Raw genomic sequence first — 9,189 nt, forward strand, 5'->3', positions numbered from 1 at the left:
AATACAACACATTCAAATAATTATAATACCATTTATTGACTCTTAAAACGAACAAAAAGCAATAGACTTTACCTATATTTGATGTCATGTCTGTGTGTCGCTCCGCTACCCCTTAGAAAAAACTGTAGAGCAACTGCTTGGCGCATGATTGTTTTCACAAAAGTGCACCGGCTGGGTTGTTTGTTGAGAGAGCGCATTTCACTGGCGACTCTGTCGTTTTACAACGTTATTTCGAAATCACTTCATACCAGGACATTTTGCCCTTGAAGAAAACAGAAAAAAAATCTTCTTCTCTCGATCTGGCCACTGACTCCAACCCGCGCAAGCGGGCTATTCTCAAGCCCTTTTGATTGTGCTTGCGCATTAGTTGAGACCATTTTTCCTCTGGGTGTGTCTCACTCGTTGTCTGAACGTACTTGCTAGCAGTACTGCATCAAGTGTGTGTGTGTGTGTGTGTGTGTGTGTGGATTGCATTGCAGAGTGCGTCCACAATGTGCGCAGAGCCAAATCGTATTCGCACGCTTTGTGGCACACACACACGTACTCGGTCGCTCCTTTTCACACCACCGACGGCTAACTTTTGTGCGTGAATGACGAGGAACGTCATCTGGTCAAAACGTAGAAAATTAGCGAACGTGGACGAACATGCGAGTTAGAAATCACATCAAGGTCAAAGGAATTTTATTTATTTATTTTTTTGCGCGGAAGACTTTATCGTTTTGAGAATGACAATGAACACCACATCATGTGACAATCACCTAGATTCGTCAGAAATTTGAATAAAAAGGCATTTGGTAAACCGTTCCAAACAGATGGATTGATGAACATTTGCACTGTCTGCTATAAATGCTAAAGCTGCAATTCAAAGGATCAACTTGTGAAGTGTTCAATCAACAACCAGTTAGTTAGTGTAATCTCAAAACAATGCTTTAATATCTTCCTTACCCAAGATCACTCTTCTGTAAGGCACCATATCAGAGCTGTGTTTTCACAAAATTGGAGTGGCCTGTGTTGAGTTTTATCACAACAGCACTGTACATGCAAATATGAGATTACACACATTTTCAGAGGGTGCGGACAACATTAATAGGGCAGAACCCGTTTCTGAATCATGTCACAAATGTGTGGTTCTTGCCACTTACTCCATCAGTTACAGGCCTAATGCATACTACATGTCACAAAAAGTCCCATTTCAATTTATTTACTCCTTGTCAAGCATTTAGTCATAGCTAGACTTCTCTACCACACATAACACCCCATCTCTTTGCACAAAAAAGAATAGCCAGACCACAACATTTGAAAATGTACCATGCTATTGGATCTGACTGTTTCAGGGTGTTTCTGAAGTGACCTGGGACTGTAATAAAGAAACTTCCTATCTTACGTCTCTGTTAAGATTTGACGAGTTCTGTTTTCTAAATGACATCCTAACTGAAAATGTTTCTGCAATAAGACCCCTGATCTATTATTTTGAATGTTTTAGGACTGTATTCACAATTGGTGAATGACTTAGAGAATTTTATTACTGATATCGTGAACTCTTGAGGCCAATTAGCTACCTGCTAAATCCTGCTTATGCTGAATGTGCATATTTTAAGTTTTGCACTTTGTTAAGAAAGCATCAGATAATAACAGGAATGTATGGAGAGATTTGGGGAGTATTCAGTACAGATGATATTATCACTCCAGAGGCTGTTTAATGTCACAATGAAATCAAAATGGACAATTATTTAATATATATAGAATATTGCAACATTTATTATAAATTATTTATTTGTGGACATTTATTATTATTAATGTAGCCTACCTTCATAATCTTTAATCAACATAACTTCCCCTTGCTCTTGCAGCAACTTCTCTTCTCTGACGTGTTTACTAGCGTGAGGGTGGGACAACCTGTCACTCACATGAGATTACAGAAATAGCAAACCACAATGATCCAATCAATTCCTGATGGATAAAAAAGAGAAGAAATGAAAAAAAGAAAAAGAAAGTCTTGCCCGAGAATCCATTTCACCAGATATACATCACAATATCGCAACTTATGTTTCATGCCAACTTTAAGCAGACGTAAGAGAAGCTGCTTTCTGCTGACTGAAGTTTGTTTGTGATCTGAAGCATCTTTCATAAGGAAGATTTCCTGGGTGGAAGGTTTTGGCAGTAATATTGTCTTCATACTTCATCCCTTTTGTGTCATGCAGGGCATTGATCAAGGGCAGCTGACAGCCAGTGTTGTGAGAATGCAAGCCAAATCGAAGGAATAATAAAACTTGATTGGCTCAACAATATTTCTCTATATCAGTAACAAGATAATGGAATATTATGAGCTATACATATAGGTAAATACATTTTTGAAGTGTGCTGTTTAGGGCTTAATGATTGTCCACAGAGTTATTCAGAAGAATATGGGTGAAAGACGGTGACCTAAATGGGTCAGCCATGATTTAGGTTGTAATTGTCAACATGGCTAAACCGTGCATTCTGCTGAAACACCACTAGATGACAGTCTTTCATAGGCTGAAAACTTTAGCTCTGCATACCCAATGTAACTTCTATATTTTTTACAAACGTTTCAAACTCTTTTAGAGAAATGTAGTGTATCAGCCGCTTATACAAATGTAATGGGGCGATTTGATCACTGTCAGATGGATATAAACTGTAAAGTTGTTTATAATAACATTTAATTACTGTTTCTATTATTTATGACTAAATGACTTATAAATGAGCCATTAAAATAAATTGATGTTATTCTATTATTCATGTTCCTATAACCTATTTTCATTACATTACACAAAATATATCATGCCGCTATAGGACGTCAGTACTGTTATCAGGCCTTTTATGAGGATTCATCTAAAAACGTTATGTATTTAGGGCTGAGCAAATCCTTTCAGTGACCACTAAATTAATTTTCACGATCAATAAACTTCAAAACTGACATATTTTTTCATAAAATTAAAAAAATCTTCTGTTGCCTTTCTTTGTTTCTCAACAAGCACATGATAGACCATTGGCATATTGCTGCCATCTACTGGTTAGTTAGTTATACATAGCATACAAACATAATCAGATTAATCACCATCTTTTTGCTTCCTGCCGCTTACTGTTCGAGTTCATGAAAGCTAAATATCCACAAAAGATTGCCTTTCTATTATAGAGTAATGTATACAGTTTTTCCTTTCCCTTTTTTTGAAGATAGGCCCATAGGCATTGTTCACGTCTAACCCTTTTAACACACAAACAAGTACATTTGCTGTTAAATCATACAGCAAATATAATACAATAAAAGTATATAGCAGAGTACGACTTACAACCTTATAAATATCCTTTTTTATAGGCTACGAGTAGGCCTACTTTCTTGAGTCATCATTGCAGTAAAATATATTGACCACAAGAGGGCAATCTAAGAAAACAATTGTGAACACTTTAGGACGAGTAGGCTATAAATGTACCTGGGGAGGACTTCAGGAGTCATATCTTCAGAGACTCTGCTGCTTTGGTGTGTCTCAATAAATATTCCCAGAGGAATCTGATAGAAAATGAGAATCATTATGAACACTTCATCCATTAGGGTGAGAAACACGTGTACAAGTTCTATATCTCTTATTTACTTAAAGTCCCCCTGAAGTCAATAATTGTATCCCTTACTACTCATCATTGATCACCAAAATGACATATTTAAAGTTTTCTTCCTTGAAAAAATGTCTCCATACCTTAAAATAGCTTGAATGTTACTATACACCCTTGCCTAATTTAGTATAGCCTACGCGGTTCTGTGAATATGCAAATTAGCCCCGCCTCCACTCACTCACACCAGCTCAGAGATCCACTCGTTGACGATCACACGTTGACGTGATTGGTTACAAGGTAGTTTGTGACGTCAGAAACACCAGCGATTTCAAACCGTTTTTCTGAGACGGTCTTTGATTCACTGCAGTTTTAAAGAGAAAATACTCAGCAATGGTGTTGACTTATGAATTTGCACATGGTTTGTATTAAAGCATATTAAAAATACCACATAAACAACATTAAAAGCTTGATTTTCACCACAGGGGGACTTTAAATCAGAGGCTAACTGTATTTTTTCTTAAAAAAAATAAATAAAAAAGTACTCTATGTCAATTCTAAATGTCCACAAATAGAAATAGTTTGGCTGGATATACCCATGCATTTATTAATGTCATCAAGCTCAATAACAAAGACTTTCTGACAACATCAAGAAGGAGTGATGGCCAAAAAGGGGAGACTTGGGGGATGTGTTTGTCAGATGAAAACTGAAATAAACCCATGCATTCATTATTAATGTTAATTGACTTTTGGATCAGATCTAAGACAGAGCCTGTAATTTGATATCCACTTAGAGAGAGGGTAATGAATACCCTGCTCTACGAAAGCATTCTAGACCATGTGGCTGAATCAAATTATGCTGTCTAATAGTAACATTACATGTGGCTAAGATAGTTACATGACTTAGAAGGGCAATGATTCAGATTTTAGGAATTATAATGAATACACAACTACTATGATGCAACCAAGGGTTGAATTCTACATTACTCAAAACTTTAACAGTGCTCTATATTCTACCTCCGTGTAGACAAACATTCTTCTTTTGTGCTCCATGGACTAAATATCACCATATGAGTATAGAATGACATGAGGATGAGTAAATCATGACAGAATGTAACACCACATGCTTGGAGAACAAACATAATTCAATAATTCAGAAACTTTCCATGATTCACTCACATGGGCGACATGAACATGCCCACGTCTTTTTATGTGATTAGTCTTGAGAACAGATCACAAAAGATGATGTGTTGTATGTAGTTTTTATCATGTTAATTTCCTAAAATGTATTATTTTGTGGTTATGTTGGTGAATGAATAATAATAAAAAGAAACAGATGGCCGTAATAAAGTGCTGAAAATGAAAAAAAAAAGCAAGATAAGTAAAAAGAGAGTGTGGCTCTATAAAGTTATGTTCTTTATCATTAACAATGCAGCTCTCAGCCCATCCTCTCAAACATTCATGAAGATTTCTCAGTCCAACAGGATCATGAAATGTCGTTTGTCTTCAGCTGTCCTGTCTTCAAGTTCCTCCCCCACAATTTTTGAAATGTTACCTCTCGCTCTGACTCAGTGCTTTATTGTGCTTTATTGTCATGACATAATTGCACATTTGTATTGCCAAAACTGTTGCAGCTTACAAAGCAACCAAGAATAAGGCACAAATCTGAAGTTAAGAGAACGATACAAATTTAAAGTTATTAAAAATAAATATGAAATTATTTATATTAGACATTAGATAATAAAAAATAAGAGGTAAAGGCAAAGAAAATACATAAATAAGGAATAGAAAGAAACTAATAAGGAAGCCTAATAAACAGATTTTTTTTTCTCTTGATGGTGTTAATACATATATGAAACACACTGCATGCACTGCAGAAATGAGTTTACCTTGTATATCCCTTTTTAAGGCACTATATATGATAAAAGTTGTCTGCTGCTTGTTTAGCACTCAAGACTTTAACTGTATCCACGTTTCCCAGTCATTTAACCAAGCCACTATGATCTATTGACACGCGTTTTCATTCATCTGGTGCTATACAGACTGGAGGAGAGAGCTGTGATGGCTCTCTGTGTCTGATAATCATATAAGACTGATCTGCACAACAAGCTCTTTCACTCAGATTGCTTGTGCATCATTTTGTATTCCCCAGCATCTGTGTCTGCTAACACTGGTGTGGTGCATTATATTTGAACTGCTTCCTGTCTGTGTGTACTTAACAAAAAGATCATAAATAAATTAAGATACACATGCACATGCACACACATACACAAACAGACTTTTTTTTATTTATTTTTTTATTATAAACAATTTCTATCTATCTTTTTTCTCTTTTCTAATATCTCTCTCTTGATCCATATTATGTGTATGACTCCATCCTCCAGCTTGTAGATAATCACATTGTAGCACAGCAGTGGATTTGTAATTGTATATTTACTGTCTGCAATAGGCCACACTGGTGCCAGAAGGACTAAACCAGACAGACAGTAACTTTTGGCTCTGTAAATGGAAATCTGCCAGGCGGTATGAGATATTGTAAGGCTCTTGCTATTCGGTTATCAAATAATAAAGATGATGGACTGCTTTTTATTGAGGGAGCACCTTTTTAAATCTAACAGTTCACATTTAAACAGAGGCCAGCGGATTTTGTTGAGAGGATATCCCAAGGCTGAACACAATTATGGAAAATAAAGGAAAAGGTGATTTTAGAGTACAAGATTAAAAACCATCCCGCCCTGTAATAAATCAGCACTGTCCTCTGAAAGTGTACTAAAGTTTCTCCCTGCAGAAACTTGGCTTCTCTCCAATTGCTCTCTTGTCCTCTACTCCCGCTTCACTAACATGAAAGTAAGATTCACGATTCATGATAAGGAAAACTGATTTACTTACAATGACAGTCATGGTGTCCTTGAGCACTGTCCTGCCAAGAACACCAGCATTAATGGCCACCGGGATATGAGTTTTAGATAATGGTCCAAAACAATAGGTATAGTGTATAAATATGATACGTTTATGATAAAACTAACTGTGCTTGGCAGATCTTTACCATATAAGGGATGATGTTTTGGTGACAAAGAGCACACACCCACACTAATACACCATCAGCAAACTAACAAAATACTATCAGACTAACACACAACACCAAAATAATGCAATAAATGTGAATTAACTTCTAAATATAATAAGAAAATCTCTGGTTATATGCTGATACTGTTAGGGGATTTACAGTTTACAGACCCAAGGAAATATGATTAAATAAGCCCCGGAGTCAGAAGTGCAGTCAATTTAAGACAAGATCATTTTTTACTGAAGATAGTTTGCAGTTTCATCAGCAGAAGTCAGCTTCAGGACTCACAAGGAGTTCGTAGGTCGCCCCGCTTACGGTTACAAAGATAACAGTATACACCAAGGTAGGGCTGCACGATTATGACAAAAATCATAATTGCCGATTATTCCCTTGAAATTGTAATTGCGATTATTAATTACGATTATCACAATTTACATTGAATATATATATATATATATATATATATATATATATATATATATATAGGCATATTATAAAATTGTGAACACACACACACACACACACACACACACACACACACTGTCCCCCTTTACTTAACATAGACATAAATTGTAAGAATATGACTAATAGTAAAGACTACTAATAAATAAACTTTAGGCCTATGCTAAAGCTATTAAATATCAGTCCCAAACTAGCTTTTGTTAATACAATGTTGGTATGAGCCACTACAGTCTTTTAAAAATATAAAAAAATAACACAAAGTGAAAATAAAGTGGCATTTTGGGGTTAATATTGAAACGACAGTTACCATGGTGAATACACAATACTAACAAGAACTGTTAATGAAACATAGAAACTGCTCATGGTGAATAGAATGAAAATCATCCCTGCATGCAAATCCTCCTCAGCTAACACACGACGTACCAGTAACGTGATTTATTGGTATTTTACTTTTATTTCATGACTTACTAATTTACAACGTAACAACGTTGCATGCTCGTTGTTTCCTTTGCACTATACAGTGAAGCGATACACGGCGCGCGCCTCCGCCTTTGCGCGTGCAATTGAAAAGTGTGCGCTACGAGTACAGTATAACGGCTGACAGGACAGGAACGTCCGTTTTTCTGAGGTGAAATACTTTTTATTTCAGAGTATACATATACGTCACTGCCTGGTAGTTCCTATTGTGCTGGGTTTTCTGAAGTAGTTGTGATTCGCCTCTCATAACATAACATGCTCTAAACACGTGCACGCAGAGTGTTTTTTTTTTTTTTTTTTTGTAATCGCGGCTTTGAACGATTACGTAATCGTGGCATCCGTAATCGTATTCGCGATTAGAAATTCGATTAATTGTGCAGCCCTACACCAAGGTCTAAGCTACGTCATTGCTTACAGGTTGAATGATTCTCATTGGAAGAAATAGATAAACACACACTTTCCACACATGGACAGATAGACTAAAGCATATCTCCATCGATTATGCTGCTGACACTCGGACCCTGGCTTTAGGCACATCGTGACCTTCCAGGTCGTAGATCTGGGTTGCAACATGTTGAAGAAAACAAGTCAGTTAATCTCCAATAATGCCAGTTGTTCCTTAACCTATAACCAAGAATACTAACACACACACCGACACACAGCTTCGTCAAGATTGGATTTGGCCGGGCTCTAACTATAAACAGGAGAGTCTTCTCAAAACATCAAGATAATACGTTCTTTCTCTCAAGGAGAGGACGCTTTTAATCTACATGTAACAGTAAAGTAAAGACTTTAACGAATAAATGGTCACTTAAACTGTTGGTTCCAATGACCCTTGAGACCTATAGTCGTCATGGTGAGCTAGAAGAACACACACATATATATATATTAACACGTTGAAGACCTTTCTCAAACACAAAACGAGTCCATATTTCATTTCTGGAAGCCAGGCTAAATGAGCAAGCACTGTTACTGTATCCCTGGCATTTGAGACAGACCCTTCAGTCACCTCTCAGATATTTAATACAGACTTTAGAGAATACGTGAAAAGAACATTTTCGATAATCACATTGGTAACTTCTATAACTAAGTAAAATCTCATAAGCCTAGAGAAGTCATTCACTCATGTGATATTTAGAAGGAAAAATATTGATTAAAACCCCTTCAGTACTATTTGCTCTAGACTAGCTATAAGTTTGTTCTGCCCACCTTAGAGGTTCTGTGACACTTTAGAGACAAACTAGAGTGCATTTGCATGTTGTGTATATATATGAGCAGAGAATTTGTCACTCATCGTACCCTGCACTAGGAGACAGTCTTTGAGACGCAGAAAGAAGAAAGAAGCAGAGATCTGGCAGACTCAGAAATATAATAGATGGATTTGTGCAAAGGCTTGGGAGAGGAGCTCATGATGAGAGTAAGAAAGTAGAATAGAAAGACAGCCTGTCTGTCATACATACAGACACTGAGAAGAGGATTTAATGAGTATGTATGTAGGGGGAGGGATGAGAGAAAGATGGGGATTTGATGAGCAGTAGTAGCGTTCCTGTTGCCACCGTCTTCTCAAGCTCCCTCACCCCCAAACCTCTCTTTTTCTCTTTCTCTCGCAATCCTTC

The sequence above is a fragment of the Rutilus rutilus genome (assembly GCF_951802725.1).
Source record: "Rutilus rutilus genome assembly, chromosome: 3".
Lineage (NCBI taxonomy): Eukaryota > Metazoa > Chordata > Actinopteri > Cypriniformes > Leuciscidae > Rutilus > Rutilus rutilus.